The sequence below is a fragment of the Zalophus californianus genome, chromosome 3 (genome assembly GCF_009762305.2).
Source record: "Zalophus californianus isolate mZalCal1 chromosome 3, mZalCal1.pri.v2, whole genome shotgun sequence".
NCBI classification, from domain to species: Eukaryota; Metazoa; Chordata; class Mammalia; order Carnivora; family Otariidae; genus Zalophus; species Zalophus californianus.
This window is the reverse complement of record NC_045597.1, coordinates 175,774,267-175,795,499: the sequence shown is the minus strand read 5'-3', so window position 1 is coordinate 175,795,499 and position 21,233 is coordinate 175,774,267. Positions and strand designations below refer to the sequence as shown.

The 21,233-nt window shown below is 50.5% G+C and overlaps 1 protein-coding gene across 7 annotated transcripts in view; it reads left to right on the top strand.

Moving 5' to 3' along the window:
- TNS1 (tensin 1) overlaps positions 1–21,233 on the top strand; it is a 225,655-nt gene that overhangs the window by 46,232 nt on the left and 158,190 nt on the right. For all 7 annotated transcript variants that reach the window (XM_027590752.2, XM_027590751.2, XM_027590750.2 and 4 more), the window contains exon 3: positions 9,148–9,185. The gene's annotated coding sequence lies outside the window, so the exon portion shown is untranslated. The remainder of the gene's footprint in view (positions 1–9,147; positions 9,186–21,233) is intronic.

Below are 21,233 nucleotides of genomic sequence, written 5' to 3'. Positions count from 1 at the left end.
CAGGTGGCCAGTGGGCTGCCGGGCTGGTTTGGCAGCTCTGAATGAGTTATTGAGAAAGGGAAGAAAGCCAGGACTGAAGTCCAAAGGCACCACTAGGTGTCAGGACTGGGCCATGGAAGGGCTGGGCTGGGTGGAGGTGGGCAGCAAGGGAGGATTGAAGACTCCCAGCTCTACAGGCTATGGTGTGCCTTCTCAGCAAGATCGTCGGGGTCACCAGGCCTGAGGTCAGGGTTGGGGCCACTGGGCTTACTGGTGGGAGATGCAGCAATGAGCCGCCACCTCTCTGTGCTTTGGAACCAGGAGGTGGCACGAGATGGATAGATGACCTTATCCATCCATCCACCCATCCATCCATCCATCCATCCATCCATCCATCCATCCATCCATCCAGGGCCACCAGGCATGGGTTGTTGCTCCCTGGCGAAGGGGGTGATTGTGGACTAAAATCCAGGTCATGTTTTGTTCGCCAAGCCCAGGGTTTGCTGTGCTCTCTGGTTCCTTTTCCAGGCTTCAAGTCTGGGGTTACAGCATGGACACCCTCTGGATTTGTGCCTGGGGGGGATGGGGGTCAGGGTGTATGGAACATCAAGGCTGTGAATTCAGTCTCCACGGGGCTTGCCGTGCTGAGGGAATTCCTGCAGGCAGGGGCGGTGAGGACACTTTCCTAGATCTAGAGAAACTGAGCCACTTGTCTTTCTCCTTCTGTCTGACCTGCTCTGTAGCTCGGACAATTTTCTGCTCCCCGCCTTCCCCCCGCATTTCACTGTTTAATGTAATGTGGCTGGAGGGGGCAGGGTGGGAGACCGGGGTGGGGAGAGGAGTCAAAGAGCCCAGGGCCTGGTCTGGGAGACTCAAAGATGGACCGTGCAGACAGTGAACGAAGGTGGTGGGACATTTGGGCGTAAGTGTGACTGATAAACAGGCCAAGAGGTCCCGTGAGACAGCTACCAGTCTTCTCCTTCGCTGAGCCTGTCTCCTCCTGTGCCCCATGCAGTTAACAATAAACCCTGTGCTGCGTCCCTGGGGGGGGTGGTGATTGTGAGGAACACGGAGGTTCTGTGTGTGGCTATAACATGAACACTAGCATTAGGGACTAAGGCTCCGTGTGGGGGAGACAGACGGATGAGACAATGGGGGGAGAGGAGGCCCCGGGCCTTTGTTAGGGGTCCTGTCTCTGGCCCTGCCACCCACAGGCTGTGCGACCTCAGATGAATCATGTCACCGCTCAGGACTCAGTTTCCTCAACTATGGAGAAGGGGCTGGACCAGGAATGCTCACTGAGGCCCAGACGGGGGTGGGGGTGGGGTCTGGAAAACTCCCTTGTTGGAGTCTGTAAAGGCTTGATAACTCGGCCAGTGGAGGCTGCCACTTCACCTCCTGCATACACATGTGCATCCATCTATGATCGTGAACTGAGCCCCCTCTGGGCTGGATGCGGTGCCAGGTACTGGTGCCAAGACTCAGGCCCTGACCTGGGAAGACAGACATACCATCAGACAGTCATAGAACGTGGTGGCAAAGCTGACACGGAGGTGTGTGTGAAAGGTCATCTCTGACTTAGCAGAGATTTTCCTGTCAGGCTTCATCAGGAAAGGCATATGTAGGCTGCGTCTTGAGGGATGTGTAAGAGTTCCTTCGTTCAAACAGTGGGTTTCCCACAGATTCTTGGGGCGGTGCTCTAGGGAGTCTAGAGCTTTGCCAAAGGGCCCTAGCCTTGTGCTACACTGAAACCCAAGGGAAGAAACCAGAATGCCAGATCAAGAGCCCAAGGGCTGCCATCTGGGCCTGGATTTGGGGGCTAGGCTTTGACTACTTCCCTTCTCAATGCCTCTGATCAGCCTGGAAGGTAGGGAAGTCGCCTGCAGTTTCCCCAGTGTGGGATGCACTTGGGAAAGAGAGTTAGGCTCTCAATGGGACAAAACTACCCAGAAGCCCTTACTGGTTGAATTTGGGGAAACCTTGTTTCAGGGAGCTCTTTGTCCTCTGTTACTTCACTGGGGATCCCAGCTTCTACCCTCTGTCTGAGGACCTTTTTGGAGTCAGCCTAGTAGAGTGGGAAGACCCTGGGTTCTAGTGCTGGCTTGCTATGGCCCAGCTGTGTGAACTTGGGTGAGAAACTTAACCTCTCCGGGCCTGGCTTTCCCATTTCTCTAAAGGATGGATTGGACTAAGATCAGAAGCTCTAAACTGTCATCCAGAGGAACTGTAAGGTTTTTTCTGAGGTGATTCAGGGGCCTGAGAAGGTAGGAAAAAGGAGAAACCTAGGGAAAGGCGTGAGGGGTTGGGACTCTGGAACCCCTGCCCACTTTAATCAGAACAATTCTGGTTTTAGGACTAAAATATATCAGGAGGCAGGATGGATGGTGGTCTTGCACTTAGCCCCGACGTCCCAGATTCATATCCCAGCTCTGCCCCTTGCTAGTAAGAACTTGAGCAGAGTGTGTCACCTGTACGAGCCTCAGGCACCTTTCCTTTAAAATGAGACACATAGCACACCCCCCTCCTCAGGTTACTTTGGGGGTTAAGTGAGATAATATGTACACATAAAGGGCTCAGAACAAGCTTTTAGTAAAAGTTAACCAAGATCACTGAGGTTCCACTCAAGAGTCCATCTGCACGAAAGTTTGAAAACCACTGAATGGGAACATCTAGAAGGTCTCCTCTTGCTTGAGCTTCAGAGCCACACAGCGCCCACAACCCCTGGCCGTCCCCCGAGTTACCTTGTATTACTTGAGGTACCTCAGATAAACAGAACCAACAGGATGTATGGATGGATGGATAGATAGATAATTTATTTTAAGGAATTGGCTCATACAATTATAGAGGTTTGGCAAGTCCAAAATCTGTTGTCAGGCTGGAGACCCAGGGAAGAGTTGCAGTTCAAGTTCAAAACCAGTCTGCTGGCAGAGTCCCTTCTTGCTTGGGGAGATTGGTCTTTGTTTTATTCGGGCCTTCAACTGATTGGACGAGGCCCACCCACATTATGGAAGTTAATGTGCTTTACTCAAGTCTGTTGATTTAAATGTTAATCTTATCCACAAAAACCCCTTCACAGAAACATCTAGAATCATGTTGAACAACTATCTGGGTATGATAGATAGTCTACCTGAGCTGACACATAATATAAACCATCACACACCTCCAAGCCAGGCCACGGAGATAAGCAGGGCAGGGAAGGGCCATGAGGCAGTGCGGGCAGGCGGGTGGCTGGGCCAGTCTGTCTGCCAGCTGCCGAGGGGAGCTGAGGCCCACTGCGGGTGTGGGCGGTTCCTGCTGGGGTCAGGTGCACACCGAGGCTATGTGCTCATTTTCCGAGCTGAGGCCAGGAGGAAAAGGCCATTTAGATCCCAACAATGTTGGCTTCCTGTGTTCCCGGGAGGGCAGGAAGCCACCTCAGGATAGAATCCCAGCAGCCCAATGAGGCGGGAGCTGGCTCAGGGCTGGGGTTGGGGGTGCAGTTTTCTACCCCAGCAGGTAACCTATGGACCCCTCCATACTATGGGGTTCTCAGCTCCACCATGGGCTGGGCCCTGCTGGGTGGGGGGCCGTGTTGACACCCACGGGCAGAGATGAGGCTCCTGGGGCTCCATCGAGCTTTGGTTTGGCAGGGTCCCTCCCCAGGGGGCTTCATCTTGCGGGGTCACTGCCTTCTGCGGGAGCTGGGGGAGGCCACTGTCCGCTCAGGTGGGGTGGATCCTGGGATGTGTGTCTGGGGAGGACTCAAGCACGCAGCCCAGCAGGATGGGACAGCTGACGTTTTCCTGCCCATGTCCCCCCACGATGAGGAGCTGTACCTTGTGGAGTGGACATCCCTGTCAATCGCAGGCTGGGTGTTTCCCCCACAGTGTCCAGGATGCGTTCAGGGTCGGAACCTGGGCCTCCACTCCTTTCTACGTTGGAGGGAGGAAGAGGCAGGTGGTGACTGGTGGAGAGACCAGTGGTGTGCCACAGGCTCTCACAGCCGGGAGAGGGCTTGAGGACCATCTCTTCGGGGCTCAGCGATGCAGGCAAATGAGTGCGTCAATGGGGCATGGTAGGGACCAGAGAGTGGGAACGACTTGCTTCCGGTCACACAGCTGTATGATGGCACTCAGGACGACTAGAACCCGGTCTCCTGACCAGGAGACAGGGGTTCTCCAGTAGAATACCAGTAATATAGAATCAGACAATGCTAATACCAGCTACAGCTTTCTACAGAGCATGCTCAGGGCCAGCCACATATATGAAGTCAGTCAACTCTCACAACCCTGGGAAGGAGGTGTCACTATTGCCCCCATTTTATAGATGAGGAAATGGAGGCTCAGAGTGGCTACATTACTGGTCCCGGATCACAGAGCATGACTGGCATCTGAGCTGAGAGCCAGTCTCCATGTAGCCAGGGAGGTAAGCGGGTAGATGGAGAGCCGGACCAAGCTGGGTAATAGGTGGTGTTTGTATTGAGGCACTCAGAAGGCACTGACCATGGTCCACATTGGCCCTCTCCCAGCAGGGGCTGGGGCTGAAGATTGGGGCTCACCCACCCTCTCTTATGTCCTTTCCATTGCCCCAGAACATCAGCAGTGGTCCCAGTGGTTTAGGCTGGGAAGAATTCTTCCAGTTTTAAATTTACGCCACATTTGTTGAGCCCCATCTGTAAGTCAGACCCTGTGCCTGGAGAAGGGGCAGGATGCAAAGCTGCCAGGTTGAACAGGACCTCAACTGGGAGCACAGAGCAGGGAGTGATCATCTTTGAATGCCTGATTATCCAGAGAGGGACATTTCGAAACGGGCCTTGGAGGGTGTATATGAGTTCACCATTTCAGACCTACCAGACTCAATGTCCTTTTGGGGAGTTCAGTGTGGCAGATCTCTTTTGGGGCAGTGGCTGGAGGTGGGGGCAAGACCAGGCCAAGCAGGGCCTTGTAAGTGTGCTGAGGAGTTGGACAAGACAGTTCTAAGCAGGAGTGTAATGTGATCAGTTTGCACTTGAGAATGGTCTGTGACTCTGTGGATTAAAGGGGGGGGCAAGGCTAGAGGGGAGACAGGGCCCAGGGAAGGAAAATTGGTCTGAACTGGTGCAGTGTTGGGGGGCTGCCAGGAAGGGGGTAGATTTGACAGCCTCTTTGGAGTTACTTTCTGGGACAGGATGACTAATTGCTTGGTAGGGGAAGGAAAGGGAAGAAGGAATTGCAGAGATGATCATGCCCGTACCCAGGGAGCAAGGAAGGACCGAGCAGATGGCCTCTGGCCTCAGTGCCCAGCATCAGCCTTTAGCCTCTTGCTTTCTGTGGGATCCTGGGCTCTGGTTTCAGTGTTGGTTATCTGTAGCTACATAATAAATTTGTCCCCAAACTTAGCAATTTACAACAGATATGAAATTGTGATCTCACATCATTTCTGAGGGTCAGGGTTTCACATGTGGCTTCACTGGGTGGTTTGGACCTCAGGTCTCTCGTGAGTTGTAGTCAAGACGTCAGCCGGGGTCGTCGTCATTGGAGGGCCTGACAGGACCAGAAGATCCACTTGCAAGGTGGTTCGGTCATGCGTCTGCCAAGTTGGCCCTGGCTGGTAGCAGGGGGCCTCAGCTGTTCGTCACATGGCCCTCTCTATAGCACTGCTTGGGTGTCCTCACGACGTGGTAACTGGCTTCCCCCAGAGCCAGTGATCCAAGAGACTGGGGCTGAAGCCACAATACCTTTGATGACTGAGCCTCAGGAGTCACACACCAGCATTTCTACAATATTCAGCGGGCTACGTAAGCCAGCCCTATTCACTGTGGGAAAGGATGACAGGAAGGTGTGCATCCAGGATGCACTGGGGAACTGTGGCTGCCACAGTTCCCCTTTCTGGAGCACATTTGAACGTGCCATGCATCTGGGAAGTGGGAAGCCCGCAGAGTGGCATGCCCAAATTTCACATGACAGCAGGGGACCGGCCAGTTAGAGTAGGAAATACTGCCCCCTGGGGGAGACCGGAGAAGAGTGGCCAGACTGTGAGGGCACCATCCCTGGAGGGAGGGCCCTCAGAGCAAGAGGGCCTCCCTGGAGCTGGGCGTTACAGGTGTTCCTAAGGTGTAAAAATCCACCAGCGGAGCTGCTGGGAACCTGCCACTTGAGTGGACTTTGCTGAGCTTTTGTCTTCTGGGCTGGGGGCCGGGGGCCGACTTCGTCTGCTCCCCACTGGAGAGCTCTCAAGGGCACGCTGAGCATTCCAGCACGCATGGAGCCCTCAGCTCACTGTACTGCTGTTGCCCAATGACCTCTCCATCTGCCCTCCATCCAAGGGCATTTGTTGGATGTCTGCCCACTGTGTGACAGGCAGGGCTGCCCTGTATGGTCAGGCAGGCCGTTCACTGCCAAGGGCGCCTCCCCGAGAGAGCACTGGAAGCAGCCACACTTTGCTCTCCAAACCACACACCCAGGTACAGAGCTGGGTCCGCCTGGAGAAAGGGCACCTTCTTGCCATTCCCACAAAGACGCTGTATTCAGCTGTGTGGCCAAGGGGCTGGTCTGCCCGGAGGGTAAGACATTTTCTAATTTGCACAAAGCTGCTGTTTGGTGTTGGAGGCCTGGATCAGAAACTGTTCTAGCTACTGGAGGTTTGTGTGAATGAGACAGGCATGCTCCCTGCCCTCATGGGTCTAGTGTAGGGAGATATACTATTCATAAGTGAGCAGGAATTACCCATGTTGACTTCAGACTGTGAACTGTATTAAGAAGGAAATTATCAGGGTGCTGCTGAGAAAGAATATTGGAAGTGCCTAATGTCATTTGGGTGGTCAGGAAAAGCCTCTTTGAGGAGATAGATGGCTTTCAGTGGATTCTAGAAGTAGAAGAAGGATTTGGCTTGGTGAGCAATGGACAGCTAGGGTGAGGGAGAATGGTCCAGGCAGCCAGAACAGCAAGTGCAAAGGCCCTGAGGTAGGAAAGGATTTGGTGCATTCTGTGACCTGTCAGAAGTATGCAGTACGATCTTGAGGGAGATGGGGTCCTGGCTGTCATTGTGCAGTTAGTATCTTGACTGGGGTTGGGAGGTCCAGAGTGGACATTTAGGGAATGCCTTTTTGATGGATTATGAAATGTTGGGGGCAGGCTATGTCTCAGGAAAAGGCTGAGAGTGGGGTGGGAATGATTAAATGGGGGCATACACATAAACCCCAGGGGAGATCTTCAGTCAGGTCTAACTCCTCAATCATTTATTAAGCTTCTACTGTATGTACCAGGTCCCAGGTATTGTGTAGTGAGAGAAAGAGAGAGAGAGGAGAGAGAGACAGGTCCTTCCTTTGAAGGAGCCCATAGCTGTAGGGACCAAGGTGGTGGGGGAAACGTGCTCTGTGTGGTGATACCTGTGAGGAGGTAGGGAACAGTGAGGGAGGCCTCCAGAGGAGGGGCCCAGGACTTATTCCTGAAGGCTTGGGATTTGATTAGCCGAGGAAGGGGAAAGGTCCTTCTGTTTGGAGGTAGTGGCCCACTGGGGCGCCTGCCTGGCTGGAATGGCCTTCCAAGCTCAGGCCACATGGCCTGAAGCTTTCTCAATTCCACATTCCAAGGCCAGGAAAGAAGGCATGGGGGTGGGGCTGGGGTGTCTGGAGGGGAGTTGCCATCCTGGGGTAGTGGGGTGGGGGTGGGGCGAGAGAGAAGCAGAAAGGCTAGACAGATGGGCCTCACTTGACTTGAGTGGTCAGGGGTGGGTATGTCTTGGTGTGGCCAGGGGTGGAGAAGTCCCTGAGCTGGCCTGGGTGGCTGGTGGGGTCAGGAAAGCCTTGCTTAGCAACAGCTGAGTTACAGGCCTGAGCTGGGGCCAGGACAAGGTTCTGGGAGAACAAGGTCCCAGGCAGGGCCGATGGCCAAGGTCGCATCCCAGACTTCCATTCCTACAGACCAATCAGAAGCCTTAGTATGCAGAGCCCTCTTTTGCAGCTCTGGGCCTTCATCTGCGCCTCAGTCTCCCCTTTTGCATTCTGCTCAGAATCAGGTTGACTCAAAGCCAGAAAGGGGTTGGACGAACTGTAGATCGAAGAGGCCAGGGCAGCTGGCTGTGGCCCAGGGCTGTGGCTTGCCAAGGCATTGGGGTTGGGCAGCTCTCCCCTGCCTCCCTGACCCCTGTTCTCTAACCAGTGCCCCTAACCCACCTGTGTCAGCAGCTAACAAGGTCAAGTCAGTGCAGAAGCTCAGCTCAGTAGACCCCCTCACCCCATCTGTGGGACCTGGTGGGAGGGGACCACAAAACCCCAGGGTGGAGGGCCCTGGGGGTGGGGCAGGCAGGGCTGGGACATTCCAGACTGAGGGAACCCCATAGGAAATTTGATTCCAGCTTCTGGTAGTGGGAGGGCAGAGTTAAGTCCGCTGTGTGTGTGTGTGTGTGTGTGTGTGTATGTGTGTGTGTGTGTGTATTTCAAATGATGCACAAGAAGTTTGTGAGCCTGTGTAGGCATCTATCCATGTGTCTGTGTCCAACGTCTGTGTCAGGCTGTACTCTGAGGGTGTCCCGTGAAAGTGTGTGTGTGGGTGCCCCTGAGTCAGAGGTTTCCCTGGGGCATGAGTATGAATGTGTGCGAGGCTATGTGTGTACATATATGTGTATGTGTGCTTGTCTGGCCGAGTGGTTATTGGTAAGTGTGTGTGTGTATGGGTGTAAGTGTGTATGTGTGTGTGTACCGGTCCTCTCCTGGACGGTCAATCGGGTCTGTGTGTCTCTCTCTGGGGGAGAGGGAGCATGATCATGGTTCTTGGAGTGCCCGCTGCCTGCCTGCCTGCGGTGTATGTAAGGGGAGAAGGCACCCCCCCCCACCCCATGCCTCGGCGCGGCTGCCACGGGGCCTGGGTCCCTCTGCCCCTGGCAAAGATCCAGCGGGGGAGTCGGTCCCCCCGCCCCTCCCCCTGCCCCTCCCACCTTCTCGCACCCGCCCCAGGGGCTCGGGCGATGAGGGCTCGGCGCCTCCCCGACCCGCGGGTCCGCAGTCCCGGGCGTTCCCGCCCCGCAGGCCCCGGGGAGCTGCGGCAGCCACCCCCCTCCGCCCCCTCCTCCCTCCGTTCCTCCGTCCCTCCTTCCCTCCTTCCCTCCTTCCCTCCCGAGCGCAGAGTGCGGGCGGGGGTGGGAGGAGATTTCGCCCGAGTTTCCATTCCATACCTCGCGGCTAAACTTTCTTTCTGTGTCGCCCTCTCGCAGTCTGCAGTTTCTCCTGTCATCCGAAATGCCGGGCCAAGGTAAGGGGCCGCGGGCCGGCTGGCTCCGCGGGGGGCTCGGGGGCGCGACCGGCTTGGGTCGGGGAGGGGAGTGGGGGCGCCGGCGGGCCGGGGGCGGGGCCCGGGTCGTCCCCTGCCCCGCTCTTTGTTTATGCAAAGCTTTGGGGCCCGGGAGCGGGCTCGGGTCAAGGTGAAGGCGAGGGCCGGGTGTGGGAGGCCGCGGCGCGGGGTCTGGGCAGCTCCTGAAGGTGGCAGGCGGGGACCCGAGCTCCGAGGGAGGGGTCTTTGAAGGTTTTTCCCTTAGTTGGGGGAGGGGGGCTGGTTGGGGGAATGGAGGAGGAGGGGGATGCATTTCAGTTATCCCGTGGGCCGCGCAGAGCCCTGATTGGCCCAATTTGGGCAGTCTGGAAAAACTTGGGATGGGGGCTATAGCCGAAGGAGCCCGAGGGCGGGAAAACGGGATAGGTGGGGGAGTGGGGATGAGGTCGGAGGTCAGGGTTTCTCTGGGCATGGAACCTCCTGCGGGACCATCCCACTCTCTTTATTGGCCAGGTGGCACTTTGGTCCTCAGTTTCCCCATCAGTGTTTCAGGGCTGGTCTTGGTGAGAGGAAAACTGAGGCAAGAAGGCCAGAGGGGGCTGCTGGGTCCTGGTTGGCAGGGCTGGCTGGAGCCCTGCTGCATCCTCTCAGGCCTGGACAGAGGAGTGATGGATCAGGAGCCGGCTTCTTGGAGTACTGGATTATGATGGCTTATTTGGGAGGGGAGCTGTTCTGTCAGATGGGCTCAGCTCTCTGGAGGTGGAAATGCCCTGCCTTACCTGTCAGTCTGTGCCCCCCCACCCCATAATGGCTCACCTTCTCCTCGCCCTCTCACCCCACCTTTGCTGTTGACACATGATCTTTCCAGAAGGAGTTCAGTGAATGGCAGAAGAGGGGAGGAGGTTTCAAAAGGATGCACTGAACAGTGGAGGCCCAGTATCTGGTGCATCTCATCCTCTGCTTCTTTATTTGCTGAATGACTTTGGGCAAGTCATGTAACCTCTCTGAGCCTCTGTTTCATCCTCAAGGGGATGGGAATAAGAAAAGGTTATTATGAAGATGAAATGGGATAATGTGTGTGCAAGTGCCCAGTACAGTGCCTGACATAGGTAGGTGCTCAAAAACGTAGTAATTGGTTATTACCAATGTCCCTTAATCCTTGCCTCTCCCTCTCCCTTTGCTTTCCATCTCTTGCAGCAGTGGATGCCTTCAGAGAGGATAAGGAAATGAATATACTGGCAGTGGAGGGTCTGAGTCTGGGTGAATGGGGGCTGAGGGAGGTCTGGAGGTATGACCCAAGAGCGTTTCTTATTATATAACAGCCTCTGTGGGATGACAGAGGGATGCCAAAGATGACTTCTGGGGGCATAGCCTGCCTGGCAATTCTTGGAAATGCTGGGGGCTCAGAATCCACCAGGCTGTGGCAAAATCCTGCTCTGCCTAGCCCTGGAGGACAACCCAGAGGGTAGCGGTGGACTGGCAGGGCACGGCCAGACAGACAGAAGGAGCTTTTTTAGAGGATTTTCCTCTATAGGAAATGGGACCCGCTGGTGGTGTGGGCTCCACCCAGCTGGCAAGTCTTTCCCCTAAAACCACAGCTCTTACTACCGCCCTGTCTTTTCCTCCTGCCGGGAAGTGTGATGTGAGCCCCAGGACACACCACACAGCAGAGCTCTGTCCTCTAGATTTTATAACCAGATCAACTTGGAGGTCATCTCATCCATCCCCTTACCTCTAAACAGGGCTCATTACACAAATGCTTATTGAGCTCTTTCCAAAGGCCAGACAGTGTTCTAGGTAAACAAGACAGATAAGGCATTTGCCCTCATGGGATTGACATTCTCCCGGGGGAGACAGACAATAAATAGGTAAACATGCTATGAAGGAAATGAGCTAAAGCAGTGGGTTAGAGAGTGATTAAGTTAACGTGGCCCAGGAAAACTTCTCGGAGGAAGTATTGCATGAGGTGAGACCCAGATGTTGATGTTACGTGATGATCTGGAAGATGGAAGAGCAAGTGCAAAGGCCCTGAGGTGAGATGAGCTTATGAAATGCTTGAAAGAAGGCCATGTCACTGGAGAATGGTTAGCCCTGGAGGGTTTTGAGCACATGGGACATGATCTAATCTGTTTTGAGAAGCCTACTCTGGCCTTGAACAGGCACAAGGGTAGGCTACGGAGATGGGCTAGTAGGCTGCTGATGTTGCCCAGATGAAGGAGGCTGGTGGCTTAGACCATGGTGCTCGCAGGAAAGGCAGTGAGAAGGGGCCAGGTCTGGGATACATCATGGGGGTAGAGCCCAGGACTTGGCTGATGGATGAGATGTTGGGTGTGTGAGAGATAATGGGCCCAAGGATGACTACCAGGTTTTTGGCCAGAGTCACTGGGTGCACGTGGTTCCACTTACCGAGATAGATGGAGTGTGTGAGAAATTTCTAGGGAAGAAGGTGCCAAGATTTCTGCTTTGCTTGATTTCTTATTTCACAGCTCTTCTCCCACATACTGGGGATTTCTTGTGCATGTGTGTTCTTTCCTGTCCTCTCAGATTCAGCCCACGCTGGTCATCCCTCTAGTGAGTGGATAGTTCTGGACACCCTAACATGCCACCTTCCAGACTGTTCTTGCAGCATGAACCCATGATCTGATCTGAGAGGGGCTATATTATTTACCTATAGCAATATGATATAACAGTCTACCCCCAAATTCAGTAGCTTAAAACAATGACAAACATTTATTATCTCATATAGTTTCCATGGGTCAGAAATTTGGCAGTGGCTTGGCTGGCTTGTTCTGGCCTGGGGTCTCTCATGCGGTGGCAGTCAAGATGTCAGCTGGGGCTGTAGTTATCTGAAGGCCTGACTGGGGTTGGAGGAGCTGCTTCCAAGGTGGTTCATTCACGTAGCTAGCAACTTGGTGCTGGCTGTTGGAAGGAGGTCCTAGTTTCTTGCCACATGGCCCTCTCCATAGATCTGCTTGAGTGTCCTCACAACATGGTGGCTGGCTTCCTTAGAGTGGATGATTCAAGAGAGAGCAAGGTGGTAGCCGCAATGTCTTTTATGTCCTCGCCTTGGAAGACAAACACTGTTATGTTTACAATATCCTATTGGTTGTATAGGTCATCCTCATTGACTGTGGGAGGGACCTATATAAAGACATGAATACTTGGAGGCAAGAATCAATGGGGTGGCCACCTTGGAGGCCAGCTACACAGATGCCCAGAGAGAGGGCGAGGTTGACCTTGCTCCTGGGGGTGGGGGGTGGTCCGTGGGAGTGGTGGGAAGGGCAAAGATGTAGGAATCACACATACCCCTCTACCCCTGCTGCCTTCCAGCTATGTGACCTGTTTTGTAGAGGAATAAATGCACCCCAGCACATAGTAGGCACCTTTCTCCTTTCTTGAACCATAGGTGGAGACTGGAAAGGATCTTAGATATTGTATGCCCTGTTCTATGCCACTGGGACCTGCTGGAGAGAAAATGCTCCATGCTGGTTGAGGAGGGGCCCCAGAGTAGATGTTAAGATACCTGTTTATTGCACAAAGGAGGGCTGAGAGGTTGCACCCTCAGCTTCTAGAATAGTGCCTGACTCATAGAAGGGGTTCCGATGAGGAAGTAAAGGAGTGGAATAAAGGAATGTTGAGGAACAAGAGGTTCCTATTTAGAGAGAGGCTGTGGAGTGGGATGAGGGAGGACTTGAGAGCAGGAGAGAGGGAGCAGCAAAATCATTTCATAATATCCTTCCAGAAAGCCCTCTGACCTTCTGACAGAGACTCACACTCCACATAAGTTTAGTCGTTTACATTTTCTAGCGGGGGTATAACTCACATGCCAGCAAGTACACACATCAATAAGTTTGTACCTGTGTATGAACCAGATCAAGATCTAGAACATTTCCAGCACCCAGAAGTGCCCTTTTGCACCCCTCCCTCCAAGTCAGTATCCCCCAAAGGAAATTTCTAGTCTTACTTCTGCCATCACAGATTAGTTTTGCCTCTTTTTGAACTTCTTATAAATTGAATCATACAGTATGTTTACTCTTTTTTTAATGATTTATTTATTTTACAGAGAGAGAGCGAGCAAGCAGGGGGGAGGGGCTGAAGGAAAGGGCGAGGGAGTCTTAAGCAGACGCCGTGCTGATTGCAGAGCCTGATGTGGGTCTCCGTCCCACGACCCTGAGCTCATGAGCTGAGCTGAAACCAAATGTTCATGCTTAACTGACTTTGCCACCCAGGGAGCCCTGTTTACTCTTGTGCCTGGCTTATTTCACTCAACATTCTGTCTGGGACGGTCATCCATGCCCTTGCATATTATAGCAGTTCATTCTTTTTGATTGCTATGTTGTATTCCAGCATATAAATAAAGCACAATTTGTTTATTCATCCTGCTGTTGATTGCCATTTGGGTTATTTGCAGTTTGGGGCTATTATGAACAGATGTGCTATGAACTTTTAATCGTCTGTATCTACACAGAACTTTGTGATATACAAAATATCTTCATTCACCTTCTCGGTTCTGTGGGGTGGGCTGGGCTTATGGTAGCCCCATTTTATAGAACCAAAACTGAGGCCCGGGGAGGGTAACAAACTTGGCTAAGGGCCAGTGGCTTTCTACATGATTCGGGCACTGCCCTGGGATCCATGGGTGGGGAGCAGGTGAGAAGAGAAGAGAGTGAGACAGACTGAGAACTTGGCTGGTTTGGGCACTGGAGATGCACCACAGTGGATGGAAATGCCACCCTCCAGCTCCCCATTCTGAATCCCTTGAAGGAAGCAGTTCCAAGCCTCCCTTAGTCCCCACCCCTATGTCTCATGGGGTTCTTATCTGTCCCCAGTTGTTTCTCTCCTGTTGAGGATTCAAGTGGATGGTCCAGGATGTGTCTTCCACTTCTATTTCTGTATACACATGGTATATATATACACGGCAGATTTTCTTCTGCTTTGTGTTTCTTCTCTCTCCCCTGCTATATGATTCTACAACCTCCAGGTGCATTTTATCTAGCTAGCTAACTATCTATTTATCTATTATTTTAAAGGAAACTTGTCATTTTAGAATTGTCTTAGATTTACAGAAAAGTTGCAAAGATGATCCAGGGAGTACCCGCGTAGCCCACACCGTTTCCCTAATCCCTAATACATTTTTGAGAAACGCTTTTCTCGCTCCTGATTTGCCCCTTGTTTTAAAATAGCAGCTCCTTCCAGCAAAATGCTCATTTCCATTCCAGGTCAGATGCAAATTAAAGGAAGTTACCAGGCAGCTGCTGGGCAGCCAAATTGCCTACGCCTCAGCCTCCAGGCAGCTCCTACTCACCTCCTGCTTCTCTCTCTCTCTCTCTCCTACCCTCTTCCCAGACCCTGGCTCTTCCCTGTCCCGAGCACCAGCAATGACTTTGTCTCCTCCGTTGTACCAAAGGGGTTTAAATCCCATCCTTTAAGCTTGAAAGGAAAGGAAATCCCGTAATGAACCCCCACCTTTCAGTCATAGGACACACCACTTTTCCTGCTTTCTCACAAAAACACCTGCAACCTTCCCTCGAGGTTGTGTTAGAAACGGAGTATTCTCCTGCTACCTGGTATAGCTGGACTGCGGGAGGCTCGTGGCCCCAGGACCCATGGGTTGTTCTTTGGCCTTGGAGGCAGAGTATTGTGTTTAAATCCTGATTGCATCCATAATTGGTTGTGTGACCTTGGGCAAGTTCCTTAACCTCTCTGAGCTCCAGTTCCCTCATCCATACCACGGGGATGATAGTAAGACCTAACTTGTAGGGCTCTCGTGAGCACTGAGATTGATGACCCAACTATAATGCCATGTTTCAAGATCAAGGGATCAAAAAGTCCCTCCATCCTTTTCCCCCCACACCTGCCCCAGTCCTAAGCAACCACTAATTTACTTTCAGTCTCTACATACTTCCCTATTCTGGAAATTTCATATGAATGGAATAATAGAATATATGGTTTTCATGATTGGCTTCTTTCACTTAGCATAATGTTTGTAAGGCACATCAATGGCTGAATAATATTCCGTCGTGGGAGTATACCACATTTTGTTTATCCATTCCTCAATGGATGGGCATGTGGGTTGTTTCCACCTTTTGATGGTTATGAATAATGCTGTCATGAATATTCATGTGCAAGTCTTTCTGTGACCGTATGTTTTCATTTCTCTGGGGATAGAGTCAACCCGTGAACAACCCAGGTGTGAACTGCGCAGGTCCACTTTATACACAGATTTTTACAGGACGGTACTGGAAATATATTTTCTCTTCCTTATGATGTTTTTACTAACATTTTCTTTCCTCTAGCTTACTTTATGGTTAAGACTATGGTATGTAATACATATACCATATAAAATATGTGCCGATTTCAATTAAAAAATGTGTTAATTGACTGTTGATGTTATTGGTAAGGCTTCTAGTCAACAGTAGGTTATTAGTAGTTAAGTTTTGGGGGAGTCAAAAGTTATATGGGGCTTTTCACTGCTCAGTGATGGTGCCCCTAACCCCCTCGTTCAAGGGCTGACTGTATATACCTAGGAGTGGAATTGCAGGGTCTTAGGGTAATTCTGCTTCACTTTTGGAGGAACTGCTAGATTGTTTTTCAAAGTAGCTTATATTAGTTTTCTAGGTCGGCTGCAACAAAGTACCACATACCCGTGACTTTAAACAACAGAAATTTATTGTCTTACAGTTCTGGAGGCTGGAAGTCCAAAATCAAGATGTTGGCAGGGCCATGCTCCTCTGAAAGGTGTAGAGGAGATCCTTCCTTGCCTCTCCCTAGTGCCTGGGGGTTTGCTAGCAATCTGTGACGCTTCTTGTCGTACAGAGGCATCTCCCCAGTCCTCCGTCTTCATGTGGTATTTTCCTTGTATGTCTTCGCATCATCTTCCCTCTGTGTCTGCCTGTCTCTGTGTCCAAATTTTTACAAAGACACCAGTCATGCTAGATTAAGAACCTCATTCTAACTTGATTATCTCTGTAAAGAACCTACTTCCACATAAAGTCATGTTCTCAGGTACTGGGGATTGGGACCTCAACATATCTTTTTAGAAGGACACAATCCAGCCCATAACAGAACTGCACCATTTTATTTTATTTATTTATTTATTTTAAAGATTTTTTATTTATCCGACAGTGAGAGACACAGCGAGAGAGGGAACACAAGCAGGGGGAGTGGGAGAGGGAGAAGCAGGCTTCCCGCAGAGCGGGGAGCCCGATGCGGGGCTCGATCCCAGGACCCTGGGATCATGACCTGAGCCGAAGGCAGACGCTTAACGACTGAGCCGCCCAGGCGCCCCAGAACTGCACCATTTTAGATCCTCACCAGCAACGGACGAAGGTTATGATTTCTCCACATCCTTGTTCATGCTTCTTCGACTTTTTGATTATAGCCACATCCTCGTGAAAATGAAGTGACATCTCATTGTGGTTTTGCTTTGATTTCCCTGATGACTAGAGATGCCGAGCATCTTTTCATGTGCTTATGGGTCATTTGTATATCTTCTTTGGAGAAATATCTATTCAGATTCTTTGCCCCCTTAAAAAATTGGGTTGTCTTTATATTGAGATGTTAATGTTGTTTATATGTGCACAATACAAGTCCCTTATCAGATATGATTTGAGGTATTTTTTTTTCCCATTCTGTGGGTTGTCCTTTCATTTTAAGGCACGAAAGTGTAAAATTTTGATACAGTCTGATTTATTATTTTGTTATGACTTTTGCTTGTGGTGGCATACCGAAGAATTCATTGCCAAATCCAAGGTCATGAAGATTTGACCCTATGTTTTCTTCTAAAAATTTAATAGTATTGGCTTTTTCAGTTCGGTCTTTCATCCATTTTGAGTTATTTTTTTTAAAGATTTTATTTATTTATTAGAGAGAGAGAGAGTGAGTGCACAAGCTGGGGATTGGGGGGGGGTGGAGGGCAGTGGAGAGGGAGAGGGAGAAGCAGACTCTCCGCTGAGCAGGGAGCCAGACCTGGGGCTTGATCCCAGGACTCTGAGATCATGTCACGAGCCAAAGGTAGATGCTTAACCCACTGAGCCACCCAGACACCCTGAGTTAATTTTTATATAGGGCTTAACTGCATTCCTTTGTATGTGGCTAACCAATTTTCCCCAAACCATTTGTTGAAAAGACTGTTCTATCCCCACTGAATGATCTTGGCAACCCTGTCAAAAATCAATTGACTATAGGTGTGTGAGTTTATTTCTGGATTTAATTCTATTTCATTGATACATATGGCTATCCTTAGGCTAGTACCACACCATTCTACTGTTGCTTTGTAGTAAGTATTAAAATTGGGAAGTGTGAGTCTTCTTTTTCAAGATTGTTTTGGCTATTCTGGGTCCCTGAGTTTTAGGATCAGCCTATCAATTTCTGCAAAGCAACCTGCTGCGATTCTAATAGGGACTGCATTGAATTTATCGATCAATTTGGGGAATATTACTATCTTAACGATATTGAATCTTCTGAGCCATGAGCATGGAAAGTCTTTCCGTTAATTTAGATCTTTTTAAATTTCTTTCAACATGGTTTTGTAGTTTTCAAAGTATGTCTTGTAAAATTTATTCCTAAGTATTTTATTCTTTTCAATGGAAGAAATGGAATTTCTTTAAATGGAATTGATTTCTTAATTTCATTTTCATGTTGTTCATTGCCAGTGTGTAGAAGTACAACTGATTTTTGAACATTGGAGATTTATCCTGCAACTTGATGAACTCATTAGTTCTAATCATTTTTAAATGGATTATTTAGGATTTTCTATATGTGAGATCATGTAATCTGTGAATAGAGATATCTCGTTTCACTTCTTCCTTTCCAACCTGGATTTTTTTTATTTCTTATCCCCGTCATCCTTCCAATTGTCCTGGCTAGAACCTCTAGTATGATGTTGATTAGAAGTAGCAAGAGCAGAAATCCTAATCTTGTTCTTGACTTTAGGGGAAAGCATGCGGTCTTTAACCATTAAGCATGATGATAGCTGTGGGTTTTTTTTTTTTTTTTTTTTGTGATGCCTTTGTCAGGGGCATTTCCTTCTATTTCTAGTTTGTTGAGTGTTTTTTTAAATCAGGAGATATTGCTGGATTTTCTCAAAATCCTTTTCTGCATCTATTGAGGTGATAAGTGGTTTTGTTTTTCTGTTCCTCTGATATGGATTGTATTATGGACTTCAATTATGGAACGTGATTACACTAGTTGATTTTCAGGTGTGAAAACAGTCATGTATTCCTGGGGCAAATCCCATTTGGTCATGGTGTATAATTATTATTATTTGTGGCTGGCTTTATTTTTTAGTATGTAGTTGAAGGTTTTTGCATCTCAGTTCATAAGAGATACCGGTCTTTAGTTTTCTTTCTCTTATAATGTCTTCATCTGGTTTTGGCATCAAGGTAATATTGGCCTCATAGAATGAGTTGGGTTCGTCTTCCAGTTTCTGGAAGAGTTTGGGAAGAATTGATATTGATTCTTCTTTAAATGTTTGGTAGAATTCACATGTGAAGCAGTTTGAGTCTGGGTTTTTTTTTTTTTGTGGGCAGTTTTTTGATTTTGAGTTCAATCTTTATTTGTTAGAGGTCTATTCAGGTTTTCTGTTTCCTCTTAGGTTAGTTTTGGAAGTTTGTGTATTTCTTAAAGAAAGATTTTATTTATTTATTTATGAGAGAGAGAGGGAGAGAGGGAGGGAAGGAGAGGGAGAGAGAATCACTAGCAGACTCTGCACTGAGTGTGGAGCCAACTTGGGGCTCAATTTCATGACCTTGAGATCATGACCTGAGCTGAAACCAAGAATCGGACGCTTAGCTGACTGAGCTACCCAGCTTTGATTCAGTGAGCGTGGGCTTGGGTCCAGGGATATGCCGTATTATCTAACATCCCCAAAGATTCTGATGCTGGGGTTCCCTGACAGCACCTGAGTAACCCGTGTTTGCCCTGGATACTCCTCCACAATTTTCCTGGGTTTCAGTTCCTCAGGAAGCCACGGTTCCTCTGGGCTCTGTGTTTTCCTGCCTTCTGCTTCCCTGCCAGAGTGCGGGTCAAGGATAAGGTAGGTCTTGGGTGGGAAGCCATTTCCTCGATGCTTTATAAAAATTTGCAAGAAGTTGTACATTTTTATACCCCCTGCCCACCCCCACTCCATCTTCCTAAAGTTCTCTCTGAGGTAATAGAGTGTAGGACCTTCAGGAGTTAATAAGTCAGCTTGGGGTGTGTGTCATATGCAGGGAGTACGCGTATGTGCACACATACACACCCCAGCAGGGAGGGGGCAAGGCGGGGAGGGGTTGTGGGGGGAGAAAGTGACACTGAGCTGAAACCGGCTTCTCATTTTCCTGGAATGTGGGTCCCAAAAGGTCTCATAGTTTTCAGTATTTCTGACTCTGGGGCTGTGTAAACATCACATAGGGGATTGCTGTGTCTGAGAGAACAGAGGAGTTTGAAAGGGGGAGGGTGGGAGCCCAGAGCAGGGAGAGGGGGCGAATGGGAGATGGAGACTTGGAGCCAGAGAGGGGGAAAGGAGAGGGAAACCCTGGGGTCCTGTTGAGACAGGACATGTGGTGAAATATGTGGGAGGGAACAGAGGCCAGAGGTTTCCCACTGAGAGTGTGAGGGATCTGGTGAGGCCTGGGGTCCGTGGTGTGGGGTGGAGGGCAGAAGGTCCGGCACAGATGAGGAGGCTTGTCAGTGGTGTGGGAGGGAACAGGGTGACTCCTGGACCCCTGGCCCATACCAGCCTCCCCAACTGCTTCCAGCTTTTAGCTTGGGGGTCTGTAGTCTCTGCAGGAGTCAGCTAAGCAAGGGAGGGTGAGGGAGAGGTGGGCTCCCCACTCCTGGGGCATGGTGAGCCCCTCCCTCCTGGAGTCCTGAGCCGCCTTCCTGGAACCCAGCATTCTTTCCTGCATGGCTCTCCCTAGTGGCCAAGACCATCTTAGCCTTCTGAGCCTCCCAAGCCACTGACCTAGAACAGTTTCCAGAGCCTGAGTGTCCTGAGAAGGGGGCCCGATGGAGCTGGGGCCTGATGGAACTGGAGCTCCTCTGGCCTTGGGCTCAGGTGGTCCTGACTCTGCCATTTATGTGAGCTGCATTATATCAGACAAGTCACTCAACCTCCGAAATCTGGTTTCCTCATCAATATAAAACTGGTGACGTTGATATCGGTCAACCTTGCAAGGTTGGTGTGAGGATTAGAGAAAATGTAGGTAAGATCCTGACATGTGATAGGCTCTTTCTCAATAGATGATAACTCCTATTTATTCTGTTATTCTGAGACCCAAGGATAACAAGCAGCTAAGTGCCCCAGAAATCCACCAGTTGGCAGGTCTGGCCAGCTCCACCAGAATGACAATGGCCCATACTCTCTTACCCTACCCCACACTGCTTCCTCTGCCTGTGGTCACCTGCTGGCCCCCTCTCCTGTGCCCTGCTTCGCCCTGCCCAGAACCTATGAGGCCCCGCCTCCTCTCCTCTAAGGTTCTGGCCTCTGGCTGATGAGTGACTTGGTCGTTTGTACCCCATAGCTGGCAAGCAGGGTGGGATGTTAGCGGGGGGCCTTTAGGAAGAGAGGGTATGTATGTCCTGAGGCACAAGAAAGCACCGAGTGAGTCACAGATTAACCCCCTGGCCTGTTTCCACCTGCTGGGCCGGGGCACCCAAGCGAGGGTGTCCAGAGGTGTCTGGGTTCAAACTGGGTTCTGTTTAAGGAAGCCAGGGAGGAAGGTCACTCATGGGTCACAGGTGATTGGAGGAACAGCAGAAAAGCTCCAGTGCCCTCTCCTGCACTAGAAAAATCATACTGGCTTGAATTCCACCATGAGTGCCTGGCTTACAAAGATCCTCTATCCTTGCATGGATGGGATCCATTTAATCTAATCCTCACAACAACACGAAAAGGTAGGCATTAATGTAATCCCCTAGGGCACAGAGGAGGAGACAGGCTGGGATGGTTGAGCTGCATGCTCACACAGCCAGGAAGGTGGTGGAACTGGGACCCGGGAATAGACCCAGATTTAGGGAGAGCCTCGAGGAGAGAGTCTGACCTGCGGA